The sequence below is a fragment of the Nymphaea colorata genome, chromosome 8 (assembly GCF_008831285.2).
Source record: "Nymphaea colorata isolate Beijing-Zhang1983 chromosome 8, ASM883128v2, whole genome shotgun sequence".
Taxonomy (NCBI): Eukaryota; Viridiplantae; Streptophyta; class Magnoliopsida; order Nymphaeales; family Nymphaeaceae; genus Nymphaea; species Nymphaea colorata.
Window position 1 is genome coordinate 11,760,740 of NC_045145.1, and position 23,415 is coordinate 11,784,154.

The following is a 23,415-nucleotide window of genomic DNA, read 5'->3' on the forward strand; positions in this document are numbered from 1 at the left end:
ACCACCTCCATCATAAGATTGATCAGTTGATAGTTGAAGTATACCACATCAATCTCTTATTGCACCACCTCCTTCACTGTTGAAGATTAAAAACTTTGAACAAATTTTCATGTTTGCTTGTGCATTAAAGACTGCTCATATTCAAATATGCAAATTTGTATGTGCATTTAAAACTTTTAACATTCATAATTTCATTGAAGACTGCTCACATTTACCACTTTTACTCATTTCTCTCAGGTATTTGTGAAGTGCCTTGTGCAACTCCCTCTGAATTATAGACATCATTTTTTATGAAGTCCACGGTTGGCCTAGAAAATGAACTCCATGTACTTGTAGATGAATACTTCACAATCCCATGAATTGTTTTTCTTGTCATTTGAAATGCATGAACATATCTAATATCCAAAAAGTTGTGCTTCAAATTTGTAGGGAAAAAAATTATACATCATATGAATATTTTTCAACCCATCATCTGCCTACCTCAACGAGTTGTAGAGTGTGAATATACTTTTATCTAAGTCTAGAACATACAAGACCTAATGTTGTGGCTTCATCTACAACGTTGGAAACAAAATATTCATCGCACAAATATATATCATATTGACAAATATATTTATATTTTGAAGCAATATAATGGATGAGAGTATTTACCATAGGTAGATGGTTGTTTGATTGGGGTATTAGGAAATGAGCGAGGTTGAACACCATACTGTATAACCCTTAGGTGGTGACTATAAATGAGTAATGAAAATAGGTAGAAAATAAGATATCGGTGCCAAAAGTATATTACCATCCCATCCCACAAGTGTACTACTGTCTCTAATGGGATCAACATTAAATTATGACTAGAGACAATGCTCCCATACATGACTCCCCTTCGAGTTCGACTAAGTTGCACATGCACGTCAGGCTCATCTGAAAAAAATTAAATTAACTAGGACCGATGAAGTTGGCTGGTAGTCACTTCACATTAACCTCTTCGTCGGTGATAGTCGATAGTTGCTGTGAAAGAAATTGCACTTGCATATGAAAAGATTGAGAGAAATGTAGGTGAAAATTGCTCCATTTCTATAATTTTTGACACATCACTTATTAGACACATCACACCACTAGGAGCTTAATTAGTCTTATTGCTATAGTTTCTGTTGAACTAGGTCTTGTTAGAACCTTGAATTTACATGATAAGTACAAGTTAGGTCTTTAATCAGTAGGTATCTCTAATAAAGTTTGATTGGGACTAGAGGAAATTATGCCACTGGTAACCCCTTATTGACTAGGTTGCACATGAGGCTTTTTTGAAAACACTCAAATGAAATAGGATCAATGAAGTTAGAGAAGTTTTATGTTCACATTCATTATATCACCAGTGATAGGCCACAACCGCATTGCGTGAGTGTGTTGTTGCATGTGAAAAGTTGGGGGAATGTTGGTGAAAATAGTCTTATTAATGATTTATGTTTTGAACTGTTAAACTTTTGTGACTTCACATGCTGCATCTAGGAGCTTAATTTGCCTTACTCCTCTAGTTTATGTTGGATTGGGTCTTGTTAGTGCCTTGAATTTACATTACATTTGCAAGTATTGCCTTTAGATAACTTATGAAAATAGGTATTCCAACTCAAGTTAGATTAGATGCATGGACCATAGTACGTGGGTGTACTATTACCGGCAAAAAAAAGGGGGAAATGACAATGAGGGTATTCCAACTCAAGTTTGATTAGACGCATGGACCAAGGTATGTGGCTGTACTATTCTCGGCAAAAAAGAAGGGGAAATGACAATTAAAGTGGTCTTATTCTTTGATTTATATTTTAATCACTTGTTAGACAGGTATGTCTTCACATAATGCATCACTAGGAACTTAATTGACCTTATTCTTGCAATCTCTTTTGGATTGGACTTTGTTTCTACCTTGAATATGCATCTCATATGCAGGTCTTGTTTTTATAGAACCCATGAAGTAGGTTTTCCAACTAAAGTTTGATTGATCCATGAAGGAATGCTACCACAAATAGCCCTCCATTGACTAAGCGACACATGTGGCTCATGTGAAAACATTCAAATGAAATAAGATCGGTGAAAGTTGGCCAACTGTCACCTTCATATCCACTATCTCCCCAGGAATAGGCCATAACCATGGTGTGTAGGCCATAACCATGGTGTGTATATGCACTATTGCAAGCAAAAAGGTTGGGGAGAGGCAAGTGAAAGTGGCCTCACTTTATGATTTTTGTCTTGAACACTTGTTAGATTGGAGTGACTTCACTTGTTGCATGACTAGAAGCTTAGTTGGTCAACCTGATCCACATTAACCATGCTAACATAAAGGTCAACAGTGCACTATACTCTAAAAAGATATCTCTACCTACCATAATAAATTAAGATTAAATCAACCATGCACATGGACTTTATCATTGAATATCAAACAAAATTTGGGAATAAATTAATTTGAATAGAGGTTAGTTGCTCTGAATATGCAACTTTGCCCGGCATGTTTAGCGGCTGGCTTGCAATGTTGCACTAGGATGCTATTTCATATTGATGAGAATGCTGACAAAAATGGAAAAAAAATGCAGGACATGTAACAAAGAGGGACTACAAGCAGTCCTATAATATTACCTAAGTTTCATGTAGGGGATCCCAAAGTAATAAAATTACAATATTGTATGTACAATAACTCAATGTGGCTGCAATGTGGTTTTATTGGCTCCATCATAAAGTCACTTCACTCTTTGGGCAACAACTCTCCATCATGCACCTACACAAAGTTGTTAAGTGCAATGATGCGAAGTGATGCACTAAGCCTATGAAGTAAGGCATAACCACATGATGCATAATGAACTGCAAGTATTAGGACAAATATTATCTAGTATATAATATACATAAAGATAATGTCAAAAATAAAAAAAACAACAAGCAAAATAACATGCAAGTGAAGAACTTCTGTCGGTAATCCTCAAATCAACCAATCCTAAGCAATACCTTCTATGCATAAAATAGAATTCTTAAAGGGTAATCTCCAAATCCACTTCTCCCAAACAATACCTTCTAATCATAACATGTCCCAAATAATACCTTTTTACTTATAGTTCAATTATATAATCACCTACTACCACATTCACAAAATTAGATTAAAAAGCAACTTGAACAAAAATAGGGTTGAACTAGTACCTTGTACGCGCAAAACAATTTGGGTGAAATCGATCTATCCTCTAACATCTTCGAGACTACTACATATAGTTTATCTGAAAAATCAAATACAAAATAGTCTAAATGTTATTGCATTTTGTATGAATTAACATTCACAAATGAACAACTAAAACTGGAAAAGTAATATGCAATATTATCTGCAACTCAAGTGTTTCTAAACCATATACAAAAAGAACAAGGAGAAATAACTATAAAAAAGCAGTCCTAGTACGATTTTATCCTTAGTACAATTATCATTACATTTTCTACAGAAATCAAATGTTTTCATCGATGACATCCTCATTAGGACGAGGAGTGGACAAAGGATCTTCATTTGAATAATCCATATAAGGGATAAGTTGATTTATCTCTTTTGTTTCTTCATCATCTGCGCTCTCATTTTCTTCATATTATTTTACCTTCATTCAAAAACATCAACAAAATTAATGTATTTAGTAAACATTCAAAAGCATTTTTTTTTATCTTACAAATATTTTACATACCTTTGTCATAGTGCATCCTCATGAAAGGTAAGTCTTTCTTGTGCTTCTTTATAGACCCAAGTAAATCTTTAAGTGGAGCAATATTGATGTCATCTATATTGAAATCTGGGTTCAACCAAAAACCATTTAACTAAGAGGTAGAATTAGATATTCTTTTCAACGATCTATTCATCATTTGAATCAATATTCTCAACATACAAACGATCCTCAATCATATTTTTTTCATTGCATGTCTTTCACTTAATTTCATGTTATATTCAATAAAAACCAAAAAATCAAGTTTTTATGGTTCAAGGTGATTTCTCCTTTTCTTATGCACCTATCCTTTTTCAAATAATTTTGTAAGTAATTAATAAAAAGCATATTTGATGAACAAAGAATATAAAAAGAATGTAAATAATAAGTATATAATGATTACTAAAGAAAACATACTCTAATTGCATTCAAATTCTGATGCATTGCATTTAAGAATAAGAATTTGCATTGCAAAGTTCATCAATTCTTTTGTTTCAATACCAAATATGTTTCCACCAATCAACTGGTAAAAGGAAACAAAAATAAATATAATTTAGATAGCTCATTTAATTCAATCATAATAATAAATAAAAAGCACAATGTAAATTTTAAGTGTACCAGGCCGTCGTTTCTTTTGTGTTATAACTATTTCGGGTTTCTTAAAGTAGCCAAGTGCATCTTCATATGCCTTGAGTTGAAGCAAAATTTTACATCATTCTTTTATATTAGAAACTATTCTAGGAATCCAACCTCCACTTTCATATATTTCCCAACATCGTCATCATAAAAAAAAAAGTATGGGTTCAAATGGTACACTGCAGCATCTAGGCAATAGTGTGTCTATCATGTTACACATGTTATCAATGATATACCAAATTTTCTCGTACTTTTTTTTATCACTGTCTATATTGAAGGCAATTTCTTCTTTGTCTTTCTCATGTGATGATATAAAAACCCAAAGTTGTTTTTTCATCTAAATTAGGTACTCTAAGGACCTTTACTAGAGATAAAGCAAATTTAAGTTTATAAGAAATTTATTTTCAAATATTGTTGTCCTCAATAAGATTTGTGGTACCTCTTACCCTTTTCTTTTTTATGATAATAATCACTCCATTAAAACTAGGGAGACAAAATTAATAATTTTCGATGGTCATTTATTTGCTTTAATCCTATGTAGGGTAAGATAGAATGTTGGAAATCGAGTAACAATAGACTATAAAAGTTCTTTATTCACTGTGAATTTTCTCATAAGGCACAACACCCATGCATGTCCATATATAAATGTAGTTATAATATTTATTTTATTTATTATTTACTTATGCACATGTATTTTGTTGTTGTCTTCAAACACCAAATCTAAATAATGTGACGCACAAGGGATATTCTCTAAACCTTCAATCTCTTTTAACTTTAAACCTATAGCCTTGTAGTTAGTATCTTTACCTATAATGATTTGAATTACATTCCATTCTCCAACTTCTTTAATTATATCTATGAATAACTTTGCCAAATTACCAGATGTTTTGTTCATGCCACTGATGTCACATATCTTTATAAAAACAATACTAGAAGGACTGTTGATAATGCATGAATTATATTAATTTTTAATATTATTTTCATGCATCTTTTATGTGATTTAATGCTGAAATCCTCATGCTTATGTTTGCATAGGACTCAAAGATTCACTTTTTGAATTTGATCAATATCAGAGCTAAAACAAAGAAACATGCAGAATAGTGAAATTTGACTTTTAAGGGCAAAATAATATTTTTCTAACTTAGAAACCCGTATTTTTGGTTGAATTTAGGTCCTTGAATCCCTATCCCACATTGCCTTAAACTTAGATTATGCATTTTCTTTTGATAAATTTAGGTTTAAGTAGAAACTAGATGAATTGAGTGAAAAAAATGAAGGTAGTATTTTGAAAATACAGCGTTAATGAAATATTAAAAAAATAAAATCTCCAAAACCTAGCTCGTGAGAAAAGAGGGAGCACACCCAGTAGCTCCCTTTCCTCTCTCTTGGTTATTTCTTAAGGAAGAATAAGCTTCTCTCGCTACTGGGCCATGCTCCTTGGTGTAGAGACATCCTCCATTGTGAGTCCCCTCTTCCTTCCACGCCTCAAGCTATAAACCGTAAGCCGAGCTTGGTGGAGGAGAACATCTTGCCCCATTGAATATTTTAACGGTCATTAGCTGCTTTCTGTCCTGGTATCAAGGAGTCCCAACCCCGTTCATGTTTTCTTCTTAATATATCATAAATTAGGCATTTTTCTTGATTTTCAGCCATAGATCTCTCATTTTTGCAGCAAGTGAATCTATGTTCTTAGCTATTTTTCTGCTAAATCATTGTTTGGATTGTTTACATCCTTGTAGCATTGGGTATTTTAGTGAACTATTTATGCACTTTGAGTTAGGGGGGGGGGGGAATAGCTTAGAATAATGCATCATTAGTTGCTAGTTTTCCATCATGTACTGCCTTCTCTTTATGCTTTCCAAAAGGTGAGCCTTGGATTTAAGCTATTTTCTGTTGCAGCAGAGCTAAAACATGCATGTATACTTTTTTTTTGTTAAGTAAGGTGTTTCTTGGAGGTAGATGTTGTTTGTAGGAGTCACCGATAGCCTCCTGACTGTTTGGTGAAGCTGCTGCCATTCTTTTTCTTTCAATTTCATATTTTTAGGATCAGATGATTCCCATATACTTTTTGCTAATTGCATAGAGATTAGGTTGTTGAATTTGGGGCTTTTGTAAAATTTCAGGTTGTTAGGTAACAGCTACATCCAACACTTTATTTCTATTTTTCACTTCAAATTTTCTATGAATTTAGTTGTAACCTTGCAAGTAGGATAGGCAATTAGATGTTGTTTTATTGGTTTATTACTATTTTTATGGAGTAAGATTGGGGGTTTCTTGCATTTGGATAGTAGGCTACCATACCTTGAACACATTCAGTCCACAATCGGCTGTTTTTTTATTTTAACTGCACGACTTTAGCCTTCATGCATTGTAATTTTGTGCATACGAATTGGTAATAGGATATTTTTAGCTGTTTTTAGTAGGATTTTGGTAGTTTTCAGTAAAAAACCAACCAACTGCTGCATGTTGTCCACACCAAGCTGCTAGTTGACACATGTTTTGGGTGCCTTTCATTATAGGTAAGTTAGCTTTAATCATTAAGTGGTCAATGGATCATTTTGAATATGATTTTGTAGATGTTTTTCAAGTCTTAAAACTCATTGTTGTGTATAGACTGCAAGGTTAGTTAACTAGAAGCACAGTTACATTTTCTTGTGCTTTATGTTAAAGTAGATTTGTAGGATCATGTAAACGTAGTGAATTGCTAGTTTAACATTGCTTTTATGTACTTTGTGGTAGTATAATTAGGGGTAGAATTATGAAATTGGAAGTTAGGATTGTTCCTTGTGGTAATTTGCACATATTGATGTACATCCTTGTCACTTTCCAGCAGTTTATTTTGAGTTTTTCTGTGTTATTTCAGTTGTGCAGGTTTTCTTTAGACTTGTTGTCCATTAATCTTATTGATTTTTGTCAATCTTGCCATAGGCCACGTAGTTTAGTGTAAGTGGTAATGTAGAAATCCAAAGTGGCAGTCTTACTAGACCGCTGGTTAGTATAGACATCATTTCCAGTAATTAACTATAAAGTTTATGGTAAGTTTTTGCTTTCTTAGTTGTGTCTAATATTTATCTTTCATTAAACTCATTTTACGTGCAAGCTAGTTAGATGTAACTAGATATAGTTAATTTAAGTGTATGAACTATTCTAAAAGTATTTTGTTGTGTTTTATGCTATGTTTTAATACAAATCATATTGTAGTTTAGTGGAATAATTAGTCATCTTGCATTTTGATTAATTTTTAAGTGAAAACTAATTGTCAATCATTAGATATATCTGGTTTAAGAGTACAAACTATTCTTCACTATTTTCTACATTCTAGCGAGAGAAAATCTGAAAAGTTTTCACTGCTTTGTTCTATAATTTATAGTATAATTTGGTAGGAAAAATAGTTATTTTTTGTTAAAAAATAGTTTACATGAAAATTAGTTGTTAATTAGTAGGTATACTTACTTTTTAAATACAAACTATTTTAGAAAGAGAAAGTGCATGCTTTGCATAAACGTTTGTTATTTTGGTGCATTTCTCGCTATACTTTGATAGTTTAGGTTATTATTCTTTGAAATTTATATTTTTTTATTTAGTTGCTTATTTTATGATTATTTTGCATTTTATAAACTTGTGTAGTAGGTTTCATGTCTTGAGTTCACGCAAGAAAAAGAACATGTGAACTAGTCTAAGCTTGGGTTACCTAACATTAACTAAGTCTTAGACTTTTTGTCACCTAAGACACTAAACACCGGTTTGCATTTTGTATTAGCAGCTGGTTAGACACAAGTACATGAGTCTACATGAAAAGTGTCTTATTTATATGTACAAGCAACATTATATAGTTTTCATTTTGCTATTTGACATATTGCACAGCTGAATACTCTTTCTTGAACAATTCACAACACGCTTGAGAGGGAAGTGAACTGACAACAAGGAGATTAGAAGCCAAATACGTTGGAGGAGATTGATGCACCATTGAATATTAAGGATATCTAGCATCTTCAAGGGGCTGCCACAATTAGATTTATGATCTTATTTACTTTGGTTTTTCATTATCACTTGTGACAATGTAGTTAAGATCCATTTTTTCATTGTTTGGTTGTGCTTGTGAAAACATTTATGTATTTTGCAAACAAAGTCTATGCAACACTCTACTTGGCAAACTCTTTTGTAGATTTTTTTTTTCTTTTGCAATAGAAGTTATTCTCTTTTGAGTATTAAAATTCTTGCTCTCTTGAGTCTACTATGAATTCATTAGATTTTGCTTATATATATATATTGATAGTCAAACAGTTGTCCCCAGAGCTCAATCTGGACTTACTATTTGTAAAATCTAGTAAATATAACTAGTGGAAGGTTTTACTTTGTATTGCAATTGGATATTTGATTACATATGTGAACAGAGATTTATTATTTATTATTGGAAATTATATTTATTATATTTATTATTCAAAACCACAAAAATTATTAAATAAAAAGTTAATCAAGTTCCTATCAGTCCAACGATTTGCCATCAAGCTACAACCAGTCTTTGTTCACGTTTTACTGCATTCTTCTAACATATTTTTCATGTTATCAACATTTTCTTTTAGGGTCCAAGTTCTCAGCTCATGATAACTTGGTGGCTTACATCATTGACTATATTTTAGCACGAAAGCGCCGGTTCGCTTTTTACAACAGCATGGGAGTAGGCAGGGGAGTGGAGATGAAAAGGAAGGGAGAGAGACTCAAGCACTCAGAAGCAAGTACTCAGAGGTGGATGGATGGGAGGATGGATGGATGTGTTGCTGTGTGTTGATACAGACGCTGGGGAGGTGCTTATATAGGCACCAGACTTGAAAGCAAATTACAACCTGGAAAAGGAATTTCTTTCTTTGTTTCTTTTTTAAGGCACTATTGATGGTTGTTTGTTGACTTTTTAAACTTACATATGTATCCATAGTGCCTTTTGAACTTCAAACTTTACTAGCAGAAGGAGAAGTAAAACCACCATTTATTCTTTCACCAAAGCATTCATTTCTAACCGTAATCAATTCTCTTGCTTTTTTTCCCTTTTTACTAACCCTTGTTTGTAAGGATTTCTTGAAAAACTATACTAGCTTTGGTATTGCATCCTTACGTAGTGCAACACCATAGTGGGTATGACTTAAATGTTCCTTTATTTTTGTTACACCTCCTTTATTCACTATATTGCAATATTTGCCTTTCAAAATTTCTCTTTTTTCTGTATCATCAAAACATTCTTTAGTACAAGGTTGCCAAGTTAGATTTGTATTTACATCCCAAATTTGTGCCAAATGATAATTTTGAAAATTTTCAAGAAATATCCTAGACTGGAGTCAATGTCTGCCTAACTCAATCCTAGATCCAAGTCTAGCAACCACTTGTAAAATACAAAACGAATTGCAAAAATTGGGATTTTTGTCAAATTCAAGCAAAATTCTAAGATTAAGTTTGAGATTGATCCAAATTGAGATATAAAAGTCAAATATTCAATCTCTCTCTCTCTCTCTCTCTCTCTATATATATATATATATATATATATATATATATATATATATATATATATATATATATATATATATATATATATTAGATTTATTCAAGAAAAACTAAACTCAAGAAAAAACTAGGAAACTAGGAATGAATCTCCTAGAAGTGAAGACTTCTTAAATTTTTCTAAAAACTATTTAGGAGTTACTTCAAAAATTAACTTTTTTGTAAGGAACAAGAATCCCAATTTGGAATTAGTTCGGATCAAACCCGATCGAGCTAATCCATTCCAAATTAAAATGAGCCACAAGGCTCTTTCAATCTTGATGCACTATGATAAAATGCTCAAGACTAGATCGACAATGATCTAGATCAATCAAGCAAAGAGTTGCTCAAGCTAGCTTACTCTTTTCAAACATTTTAAAAATAAAGTAATAATTTTTTCGAAATAAATCAAAATGATGGAGGCATTCGAGGAATATGTTTTCCCTCATCCTCTTCTTGAATTTCCCAAAATACAATAGGGAAAGTACAAAAAAGACATGTCCCTCCCGTAATTTTAATTTCAAGAAAATGAAACCAAGTTTTAAAATTTCAATTTTTTTTTAAAATGGCAGCCTAGTTGGGCGTGCCATTGTAGCTGGTTCCAAGAGAGGAACCAGAAAATTCTGGTTAAGTTAGAGGGGAACCAGCCACTAAAAATGTCCCCCTTCCTCTTCTTCCTTCGTTGGAACTTCACCAGTTAGTCAAAGACTAGTTTTCTTGCGGTTGACATGAAGAGACAACACAACCATGCTTGCTTGATTTTCAAGATAAGCAAACAAGACAAGGAAGGAAAGGAAGAAGAGCTGATTATCAAGGAATGAGGTGTCCCTTGTATGCAGCTCTAGCTTCCTCCCCATGCCAAAATCATAGAGATTGCCCCTTGATTTCTTGGGTCTTCAAGAAATTTGTAACATCAGCCCCTAAGACCAGCTAAAACCCCTCGCTCAATCTCTCAAGCTCTCTCCTCTAGCTAAGAAACTCTTGGTTCTCTAGCAACAAGCAGCCACAAGGTGGACGTCCAGCCTTGGGTGTCAACTCCTCCAACCGGTCTCTCCACCAGCCCATTCATCTTCAAAGCTTGATCAAGCTCCACAATGCCTAGCCAACCACTGCTCAAGGTCGACACCAATCTAGACGCCTCCAAGCTTGATCTATCTGACTCCTTGCTCAAAGGTGCCATCAGTCCAAGCATCTTCAAGCTTGGTTCAATCCCTTACGTCTCCAAGTTTGGTCCAACTCTCTTGCTGATCACTTCCACCAAGGAGGAATTGAGGTAGGCATCACCAACTTGACTCCAACCAGCTTCAAGGCAGCACCCTGGTCTAGCCGACTCCTTGCTTAAGACGTCACAGCCCAACCGAGCCAAGGTTAGACCCCCCCACTCAAGGCATATCAGCCTAGTTGGCTCCCCATTCAAGACATCTCAGCCCAGCCGATCTTCAACCTAGGCAGCTCCCTACTCCATCCAACCTCAAATCGACCATGCCGACTCTTGCTCTAGCTGGCTTCTTGTTCAAGACGTCATCAGAAAGCTGGTTCAATCGTGCGTCATCTCTGCTCAAGGTGTCCCCAAGCTTCCTCAAGCTTGTTCAACCTTCTAGCCACCCTTGCTCAAGCTGATCTCTGCCTTAGCACCAAGCCCAGCTTGGCACCCTTGTTTTGCCGAGTTTTATGCGTCATTCCAGCTTGTGCGTGCCTCAATCCTTCCAACAACTCAAGTTAATTACCTCTTTAACTTGCATGTTATTTAATTATATTTTCATGCATGCCTGAATTATCGAAAAAAAAAAAATTGAGGATTGGACCTCATTTGGCAGCCACAAAGAGGCTGGTTGCTAACATGGTCAGACTGCCTCCACCATGCCCTACCTTGCAGCAGCCATGGTGAAGTTGTCGGCTTCATCTGTCAAGTTAAAAACTAGGGTTGAAATGCCCTTGGTCTTTGACTTCCTAACGCCCAAATCATTGGGTTTATTTATGCTATTATATCAAAATCAAGAAGTCAATCACCAGTTTGGGGTCTTCGCCAACCTATCTCATCTCAAAGACGGCCCATTTGCTGTCCTAAAACAGCAGCTCTTTTGCATGTCTTTTCCATTCTTATCCTCATGATTGTGGCATTTTCCTAAGTGTTATATTGCTGGAAATGGTGGACGATCCATGTGTGCATCTTCATGTAAATGGTGAATGGAAATGACAAATCCTTGTGGATTGGGCTGGGATTTTCTCTATTTTAAAAGCTGGGAATGATATCCAACTAGGTCATTTCGAATTTGAGAAAATAACAGTAAGGAAGAAGAAGAAGAGACTCAATTGGAAGAATCGTAACTTCTCTGTATTGCTATTGTCAACATTTCATCCTAATATACACGGTAGCAAGAATTTAGGGATATGGAGTTACAATGGTTTCTTTGTTACAACAAAATTTGGAAACAATATCTTGACTAATAAATAAGATTTTATCTTCAAAATCCAAACTGATTCGGTAGTCATCCTACACTCCCCCTCAAGTTGGAGTGTGTAGATCTGTGACACCCAACTTGGCCTTCAAGCTTTGGAACATATCTCTACCCAATGGTTTTGTGAAAATATCAGCCAGCTGCAATGACGTGGATACATGCTGAGGTTGAATTACTTTTGTTGAACCTTCTCTCGAACAAAGTGACAATCCAGTTCTATATGTTTTGTTCGTTCATGAAAAACTGGATTTTTGGAGATATACAAGGCTGCTTGATTGTCACAATATAGGCTTATTAGTTTGTGATGATGTACATCTAAATCCTTTAATAGTGCCTTCAACCATACAATTTCGCATGCAGCAGTAGCCATCGCTCGATATTCCGCTTCTGCGGATGATCTGACTACAGTAGTTTGCTTCTTTGACTTCCATGAGATTGGACTTTTATCGAGAAAAACCACAAAACCACTTACTAATTTCCGACTTGAAGGACAACTCGCCCAATCAAAATCACAATATGCTCTTAACTGCATTTCACTAGATGATGATAGAAAGATACCTTTTCCAGGAGATGATTTTAAGTATCTTAGTATACGAAGAGCTGCTTCATAATGTGGAAGTCGTGGTGATTGCATGAATTGACTTAACGTATGAACTGAATATGTTATTTCTGGACGAGTAATGGTCAAATAGATCAAGCACCCTACTAACCTTCGATACATAGCTGGATCTTTAATCGGTTCACCTTCTTCTGGAGTTAGTTTCAGTTTTTGATCCATAGGAAAATCGGCTGGTTTTGCTCCTAATAGACCAGCGTCAAAAAGAATCTCCAATGCATACTTTCTTTGATTTAAAAATATCCCGGATGGCGCTCGAGCAACCTCAATTCCTAGGAAATACTTGAGATTTCCTAGATCTTTTATATGGAATCTGGAGTGTAAGAAGGTCTTGATTGAAGAAATACCTTGCACATCATTTCCTGTAATAATAAGATCATCCACATACACTAGGATAGCAATAAACTGATTTCCAGAGTGTCGAGTGAATAATGTGTCATCTGCATTGGATTGAATAAAATGAGCATCCCATAGCTTGGCGCCAGTGTTGATGTTGCACCGCTTCCGCATACGAGGTAGGTTCAGCATCACTCAAAATAGAGGTTAAAAATGCAAAGTGTTGTGGAGAAAACTTAGAATGGTAAAGATAATTCTGAATGGGATACCGTGTACCTGAAGATGGCGTCATGGAGTGAGGATCCTTAGGCAGCGAATCTGATACCATTACGTTTGAGCACACATACTGATTGAGATATGAAGGTGGGTGTCTTGGGTGGCTTGATTTTCGTATGGTGGGTTCAGATTGGGATGAAATGGAAGAATTAGGATGGTTGACTGGTTCAGTAGACACGAGATGAGTAGGTGGAATGGATGGCGACATTGGTGGAGCTGGCTCAGGCGCACTTACAATTGGAGAGTCACTTTCTTCACTCATATAGTCTTCTTGTGGTGTTCGCAGCACAGGTGAGTTCAAACCATCATCATTTTGAAATTGGAATGGGAACCGGTCTTCATAAAATACCACATCACGACTTATAAAAATTTCTTTGGAGTCAAGATTATAGACTTTATATCCTTTTTTATTTGAAGGATGTCCTACAAAAATGCATCTATATGCACGTGTGGTAAATTTATCTCGGTGTACACTCATATTTCGAGCATAACATAGACATCCAAATACACGCAAATCTTCATAGATGGGTGTTTTATGAAACAAGAGTTCAAAAGGAGATTTATTATTCAAAATAGGGGATGGGAGACGATTAATCAAGAAGGTGGCTGTTAAAATACATTCGCCCCAAAACTTAATAGGTAAGTGTGCATGAAAACGAAGTGCTCGGGCGACTTCAAGTAAGTGACGATGTTTTCTTTCAACTCTTCCATTTTGTTGCGGTGTCGCAACACATGAAGTTTGGTGTTCGATCCCATGCATATAAAGAAATTCTTGGATATTATTTGCAAGAAATTCTGAACCATTGTCACTTCGAAGACATTTAATTTTGGTATGAAATTGGTTTTCTACCATAGCATGGAACCGAGTGAAACAAGAAAAAGTTTCAGACTTAAAACGCATTAAGAAGACCCAAGTTGCACGAGAGAAATCATCAACTATAGTGAGGAAGTAGTGCACTCCAGTATGTGAGGGCATGGCATATCCTCCCCAAATATCGCAGTGAAGTAATGCAAATGGAAAACTTGCTCTACTACTACTATGAGAAAAGGGCAAGCGAGAGAACTTAGCTTTATGACAAGCATCACATAGAAATTCACGCTTGGAAATAAGAACATCAGAATTCAAAGATTGAGTTTTGTCAAACGACGGGTGTCCAAGTCTCATATGCCAAACATGAGATTTATTAAGGGAAGAAACAGAAAGAGCATGAGAACTGGCCGGTAATCGTAGATGATACAGTCCGCCGCATAAGCTACCCACTCCAATCAGCCTCTTCGACAAACGGTCCTGAAAGAGACAACAAGATGAGAGAAAAACAGCAGCATAGTCAGTGGTTTTTGTGAGTTTAGGGATTGACAATAGATTGTATCTAAATTCTGGTATGTAAAGTACATCTATAAGTATGAGGTTCAGCTGGAGTTCTATGGTTCCTGTATGAGTAGCTGAAAGTTGTTGGCCATTTGGAAGATTAATAAGGCGAACTTTGGGTAGAGGAATGACATTGGTCATCAAGTGAAGTTGGGGAGTCATATGGTCTGAGGCTCCGGTATCAATAATCCATGGTAAATGATGGGAGGAATTGAGTATATGCTTACCTGCGACGTTTGCGGCAGCAGGTTTGTCATCAGCACTAAGCCATGCCGTTAATTTACTGAGTTGATCTTCAGTCAGCTGAGAGAGAACTGTAGCAGCAGTAGTGACATTTGCCGAGGATCCATGTTGAGTGTGTCCGCCTTTACCCATTTCAGATGAAGCTTTAGATTTTGGATGGTTAGGCGGGTAGCCATGTAATGCATAGCAGCGTGCTTGGATATGCCCAAGTTGACCACAGTGGTCACATTTTGGACGTGGCCTGTTCTTCATGTATTGCTGTCCTCTTGGCTGAAAGTTTTTGTTCTAAGAAGGTAACGAATTTACTGCTAAAGCAGTATTTTCAGAACTTAAGAGCTGCGGAACTAGTAGTCGCCGAGTTTCCTCTTGTAGCACAAGGGAGTAAACCTTGTTAATATTGGGTAATGGATCTATGGCAAGAATCTGGCTTCTAATGTTGCCATACGATTCATTGAGTCCCATCAAAAATTGATACACTTTCTCACGATCTTGACAAGAATTAAACTCTTTAAAAGCACCACAAGAGCATGTAGGAATAGTAGAATATGAAGCAATTTCATCCTATAAAGTCTTTAGACCAGTAAAATAATTTGGTAAGGAATATTGCTCTTGTCGTAGATCAGAAACCATCTTCTTCAATTGATAAATACGGGAAGCATTACCTTGAGAAAAACGATCTTGTAGGTCATTCCATACCTCACGAGCCTCATTGGCATAGATAACGCTGTTAGCGATTTCCTTTGAAAGTGAGTTGAGAAGCCATGAATGCACCAAATCATTGCAGCGGATCCAAGCTTTGTAGTCTGGACTGTTTAACGAGGGTTTGGGAATGGAACCATCAATGAACCCAAATTTGTTCTTTGCACTTAAAGCCATCTTCATGGCCCTCTGCCATGTTGCATAGTTGTCACCGACTAAAGGGCTGGTCACAAGAATAGCACCAGGATTATCCGAGTGATGCAGGAGAAAAGGTGACGCATTGGCTTCAATTTGATCATCACCATTATTGTGAACACCAGACACGGTAGCCATGAGAGCAGGACAAAAAACAGGGCACAGCAGAATGAGAAACAGGGCACAAAACTGAGAAACAAGAGAGTAGAAAACCAATTCTCTTACCCACACGGGTGCTCTGATACCATGAGAAAATAACAGTAAGGAAGAAGAAGAAGAGACTCAATTGGAAGAATCGTAACTTCTCTGTATTGCTATTGTCAACATTTCATCCTAATATACACGGTAGCAAGAATTTAGGGATATGGAGTTACAACGGTTTCTTTGTTACAACAAAATTTGGAAACAATATCTTGACTAATAAATAAGATTTTATCTTCAAAATCCAAACTGATTCGGTAGCCATCCTGTAGTCATCGTACAGAATTTCACCGGAACTAGGTCATTTCGAAGAAAATGTACACGTTAATTTATTTTATACATGCATGCGTTCGCATGATCTTCCTAATCCATTTAGGCCAAAATTCTGTTTTCAAAAATCAGAAAAATTTTCAAAATCTGATTTCAAGAGGACCCATTTGTTGAAATTGAACCAAAGAGCACCATGGTTTGGCCTAGAATGCCATTTACCCATCTATGTGATTGATGTTCTATGAATATTTGAAGAGAAAGTCAAATGAAGCATGAATGTTTTCTTATTTCTTGAATGAGCAATGCGTTGGATCTCATGATCTTGTCAAAATGGTTCCACCAGGAATTGGATCTACTCAATCTATGAGTATGGTCCATCTTAAAAATGGAATATATCAATCAACATACGCTTGCTTCAACCCATTCCATTTCTGAATTTTCTGAAATCTTTATGATTTTGAAAAGCAACAGTTTACAAAAAGAGAGCATAGTTAATCTTGTTGATTTTCAAAAGAAACCACCTAGATCCACAACAAGTGTTTCGGTCAATTCCAAAACCACTAGAGAAATTCGATTCTCACCAAACTCATTTGAAAATATATATTTACAAATAGTCAACTATTTTCAAAATCAGCACAAGCCACTAGCTATTTCTCAAATCAAGCTATTTCCTAAAGAAAACCTATTCATTTCCAACTCAAAATCAGTCTTCCAAAGACATCAACCTAGAGAAATTTGGAGGGACTCATAAAATCTCTATAGACCCAATTCTTAGAATCTTCAAACGTTAGGTTTTTTTATCTAAGAAATCTATTTTTCCTACATCCCATGCCAAAAGCAAGTTGGAATCAACTTGTAAAGTTAATTCCATTTATAAACCAAACTCAAAAGCCAATGCCCTATCCTAGAGGAATTCACAAAATGTGATTTTTCCTCATCCAAAGAGAATAATTCTAAAAAAAAAAATCTCCAAACATCCCAAATGATGGGTTTTGATCAATCAAGCTTTTCACCACCCAATTCGTTTTGAAATCCCATTTTCTAAACCAGAATTTTAAAAATTTAAGCCCATGGACATGATCTCCAAAAGTTTTTTTAATATCAAGAATAAGCTTGGAGACGTCCTACATTTCCGACCTCCATGGTAGATCTATATCCATGTGAGATCTCTTTAAAATTATGCATGAAGTGAAAGAGCATGAAGCATGAATGCATATGTAGTCTATGATGCACGTATGCACTCATCTCACAAATGCACATACTCACTTTCGCAAAATCCAAGTGAGTCAAGTTGAAGTCGCTAAATGTCGAAGTCATATTGCAACAAAAAGCTTGAGCCTTTCACTTATTTTAATGTGAAAACACAAATTTTCAAAATGGTTGTAAAACCTATATTTTTAAAATAAATTTCAAATCCATGATTAGATTTTCTCCAAAAATCAAGCCAATTTTTAAATCCAAATCAATCAAATTTTGATGATCTTGGTCAAAACTTGCAAAAACAAGTTTGTCAAATCAAGGCAATTCTCCAAAGCTAGACTTGGAGAATCGTAAAATCCAATTTTTTAATCAAATGAGATCAAGTTTTCCCAATACTTCCAAAATCAAGTTAAAAAATTCCAAAGATATTGGTCGATTCTGGCCATTCCAAGCTTAGAAATTTTAAATCTCCAACATCCGACTTTCAAAAATTCTAGGCTTCAATTATCGAATCTAATATTTGGTTTCAAAACCAAATTCCAATTCCAAGAATTTTTAAGTCAAAATCCAACGTCTAGCCCAAATAAAAAAAAAAATTCAATGTCCGATTCAAAATCTCAAGTTCAAAAATCCAATTTCAATCCCTAATTCTATTCAAAATTCAATTTCAAAATCCTCAATTCTTCCAAGATCCGTATTATCAATTCTCAAACTCCAGTTTTTGGACCAAATAAAGGTTCAATTGCTAAAATCTCCGATTAATTCAAATTCTCATTCTAAAGATAATTTCTCAAACTCCAAAATTTCTGAAATACAGAAACATTCTCAGTCAATTCTAAGTCACTGTTAAAAATGAACTTCAAAAATCCAAAATCCAATTCCTGCACATGCATGTAGGAAAAAAGACTTGTGAAAAAATCAAGACCTTGGATTTATTACCCCTGTTAATGGTGGTAGGAATGATCGATCATCATATCAATGGGTGGATCTCTTTCTCCTAAAAAATATTTTCAAGCAAAACCCAAATTTTGCTGCTTCGCACATGACCTTCCTTGCGCCCACACTTGCAGGAAGATCGTGGTGCGAACAATTTGTTTGTCACATTTTTCTCAAAATTGCATGCATATATAATTCAATAAAAATCCGTAACTTTAGTAAGAGGTTAAGAGCTATAGACTAAAGCAAATGAATCATCACCAAAGAAACATAAATATGAAGTTATGAAAACTATGCACATGAGAAATTGGATTTAATAAAAACCTCCATCACAATATCTTTAATCCCTACTTAGTTACCAATTTACAACTACTGAATTTATTGAATGAACCAATGTTGATTTTGTTGCAATCAACCAATCAAAAAGCTAAATCAAAATGATTAAATTCGTTGACAATGGTTTGCCAAATCATAGGGAAAACAAATTGAAATCATCTCCTTTTGCACATAACAACAAATCTCCGAATTATACAATTATAACAATAGAATAATAGACTTGCCTCTGCCATTAGGGACCTTTTTCTCTGCAACCCATAGGAACTCCAGCTATCAAACCTTCTGAATTTCTAGCAGAGCTTATGGTTACACGGAAGTTGCAGCCCCTAGCTAGGCTTCTTGCCTTGGATTTTATGTGTTAAAAGTGTTGAAGTATGTGGCTTCATAAACATAGATAACCTTCATATCAGGAAAAAAGATAGGTAAAAAAAAGGAAAAAGAGATTTCTTGAGGGGGCATACATGGAAGACATATTTTGCAACCTTTCTTTTAACAATCTTTAGAAAAAATTCAAATCTGAACCCTTTTGGAAAGAAAATGGAACCTCTTTCTTATATCTTTTTTACTCTAAGTTGCTTACATATAACTTTACTCTTTCCAATATAACGTAATAACTCAATTCAGAGTTGACCCCTATCCACTCATGGTCAGCCATAATATTTTCTAAGGCAAAATAAAACTTCAGTACATAATCAACAAAAAAAAGTAAAGGGTTTAGCTGCCGATTGCTTCCCTGCTGTGCATTTACTTGCAATACATAAGAGAAAGGTGTTGAGTGATTGCTAACTCGAGTATGAGCATCAAAAGCTATTTTGACCAAAAAACACAACACTTAGTATAGTGAAAGCTTTCTAAAAAATTTGTTTTTAGAATGATGTAATGCCTTTAACATGGTTGCTATGTGGAAAAAATTATAGAATGATGTAATGCTTTACCAATGTTGCTTTGAGGAAAAGATTAATAGATTTAAAAATAAAAAAAAATTTGCTCAAAAATTGGACAAACACATCCAAATGAACTAAAGCTTAAAACTTCAGCTGCAGGAGGCATCCCATTAACATATATAATGAACTATAAAAATTGAAAGCATCTAATCAAATAAGCAGTAGCAAACATGGAGTTGCTAGCACATTCAGAGGTCATTTGACTAGGAAATATATTACTAGAACTGAGTACCAATAAAAGGGAGTTGGTTAATGTGATGTAGCAGTAGTAAATTATAACAACCACAATGGTGCCCAAGTGGCACATGGAAGACACTCAATGATTGAACAAACTCAATGTAAATTTTATTTGCTTACCTTAGTATTTACTGAGTCAAAGATCAAATGAATTGACATTGTTTCTTGAGATCCAAGATGGATTGAAAAGAAGATCATGGTCTACAAGATCTTTCGTCAAATGGCCTTTGAAACAAGCATGTCCCCTTGTTGCTTGTTGAAGCCTTGATGCAAATTTGTTGAAGTAGAAGCAGCAGCAACATCAAATTGATTACAGTCTGGTAGAGAGAGAGAGAGAGAGAGAGAGAGAGAGAGAGAGAGAGAGAGAAGTACTTAAGGCAAACTAGCCAACAGTGGGAACCGATGGCAGCAGGTGATTTTCAGCCAGCAAAGGCTAGGCATTACAGGAGGATACATGAGAGCGAGAGAGAGAGAGAGAGAGAGAGAGAGAGAGAGAGAGAGAGAGAGAGAGAGAGAGAGAGAGAGAGAGAAGATACATGAGACAGTGAGGTTTGGTCCCGTCGATGGTTTCAATAGAAGGCAGCAGCAATTTGGCTGACGGCGAGGAGTTTCCAACTTTCCACAGCAACCACAAGGGCCAGCTTCCAGTCTCAAAGTCCAGGGTTTTTCTCAAAACCCTAGTATGTATAACTGTTAAACATAGTAACTTAGTAACATTAAAAAATTTATTTTACCTTTTTTTTAAACCTGCCTGAGGCGCGCACCTAAGGCATGCCACAGACATCCGCTTGAGGCTTGCACCTCACCCGGTTGAGGTGCATGCCTCAAACAGGGCTGCACCAGCCAGGCGCCTCGACACATTTGTCTAGGTGGCACGCAGTGAGGTGCGTCGCCTCGACACGTTTGGCTAGGTGGCACGTAGTGAGGTGCATGCCTCACATGTTAAAGCATGTGCCCCTAATAACATTGCACACGCTAGTTTTTGTGGCCCTGCTTTGCCTCTCCTATTTTTCCCTTCTTTTCTTTGACAACCTTTATATGATATCCTTATCCTTCTTAGGTCCATGATATTGCACAACTTCCTCTTGACTCCTCTTGCAATGAGGCAGGATCCATCAACATCACAGTATTAATCTCTGAGTCATTAAATATAATATTAACTGAAGGGTGAACTCTTTCTTGATGGGGGTTATAGGCTTGGTTTTGCAACTTGGACTCCTTCCTTTCAAATGATATTTTTCTTTTGCATGTGCAAGTGACGAACATTTTTTATGATCCTTAGACATGCCACCATTATGTATTAGTATATCTTTCACCCTTTGATGCAATTTTAGCTACATGCATGATGGTGCTACATAATCGCCGGTAACATGCTGCAGCAATACGTGTCTTATCCATACCTTTCTTAACGAGGTTGTATCTACGTTCCTTGTGGCGAAGAAATCCCCCGGTCCCAACTAGATAACATGCTATTTGACAAGCATCAAGAAATTGTAGCTTCATTTCATAATCTACAAGAAACGTACAACCTTATGCTTTTTCTCCTCTTATACTTTAAAAGGTCCCCTCATTACGAAAAAAAAAGGATAAAGTGCACATAACCTAAATAGTTTACGATTCCAAATTTTACCATAAAAGCTCTATAAAACAACTAAATTATCAATCTGCTGAATGGAAGATAGCTCATCATCCTTTCTTGGAATTTCATGTTTTCCATCTTAACTCGAACATATCCCAACTTAAAATCTAAATTTTTTACCAAAACAATCTTAACAAATGAGTATGAGGCTGGGTATTTTATTCAATTCAGAGGCCCTAGAGCTATTTGTGATTATGAAACTTTTCATAATCTACAACTGCTTGGAAGCACAAAATGTGCCCAAGCCTAGACTGAAGACCAATGACATGGTAAAGATGCTTGGCTCTCGAATAGGAGAATAACTCTTTCACTTGATTGATAGCAAATAAAAATGAGACTATGATGATCTCATGGCTACCACTTGAAGAAAGGATAAAGAATGATATACTTAAATACTTTAGCCGCATTTTTGTAAGCCAATTAAGAAAATTTCAGGCAATTCAAAATTATAGAAAAGAAAAAAAATCAGAATTTTTGATTTGGTGAGGTCTTTTCAAAACTACCATTGCATGCGAGATGCCTCATATTTTGCACTCTCATGTCATCTCGCCCATTAAAATTGATTTCTAACGTGGGTTCTTAAGACCTTTACAAAAATCTTCTTTGGGACAACATTTTCCTTTTCATAATAAAGTTAAAAGGTCGAAATCAGATTTTCTTTTAACTGCTCAAAAACCCTCAAAACCTTGACTTTCAATGAAAAAAAGCTTGGATCTGTAACTAAAAGGACTATCAAAAGCATCACATGCGACTTCAAAGCTCACAAGCAATTAACACCTAATATGATAGGAAAAATGACAAAAACACAAGAGAAAAGATAAAAACGTAATCTATAATCGAGCAATAATATAAGAGAGAGGGAGAAAGAGGGAGAGAGAGAGAGAGAGAGAGAGAGCCTTGGGCTTGAGCAAAGAATGGTGAAGCGGTGACGTCTTCTCCTTCTACTCTCTCTTTTTTCTTTTTCACTGCATCAAAAATGAAATCCAAAAGTCAGCAATGTCTCTAAGATAAGGGATGATGATGGAGGACTTAGGAAGTGAGAGGAAAAGAGAAAAAGCTAGGAAAATGCTTGTGGATTCCTAGAGCAGCACCAACAGAGCTCAAAAGTTCCCATTGACAATTGAAGTGGAAATCTACATCCATTAGTAAAGAGCGTAATGAATAGTGATAGACAATTAGAGATATGGAGTTCTGTACGCCACCCCATATACAGAACGAGTGTATGCCAGGGGTGGACTCTACTATCAATATGCACATTTACTTGAATTTCCTAGCATTGCACATGCACAACAAACATTCTTAACCATGTCGTTATCTCATACTCTTTTCTTTATCTCATACCCTTATCATTATCTTTTACTTTTTTATTATCTCATACCCATATTGTTATCTCATATCTCTGTCATTATCTCAAAATTATAACATCATAGATAATGATAGGGGTGGTATGCGTCACAACCCAACCCTTTAACCTTAAAAAAAAACATAAAACATTGAGGTGTGACGACACAACGATTCAAAAGGAGATGAGCAATGCAATTCAAAACAATGGGACAACTTTCATTTATATAATAATTTTCAGTTCAT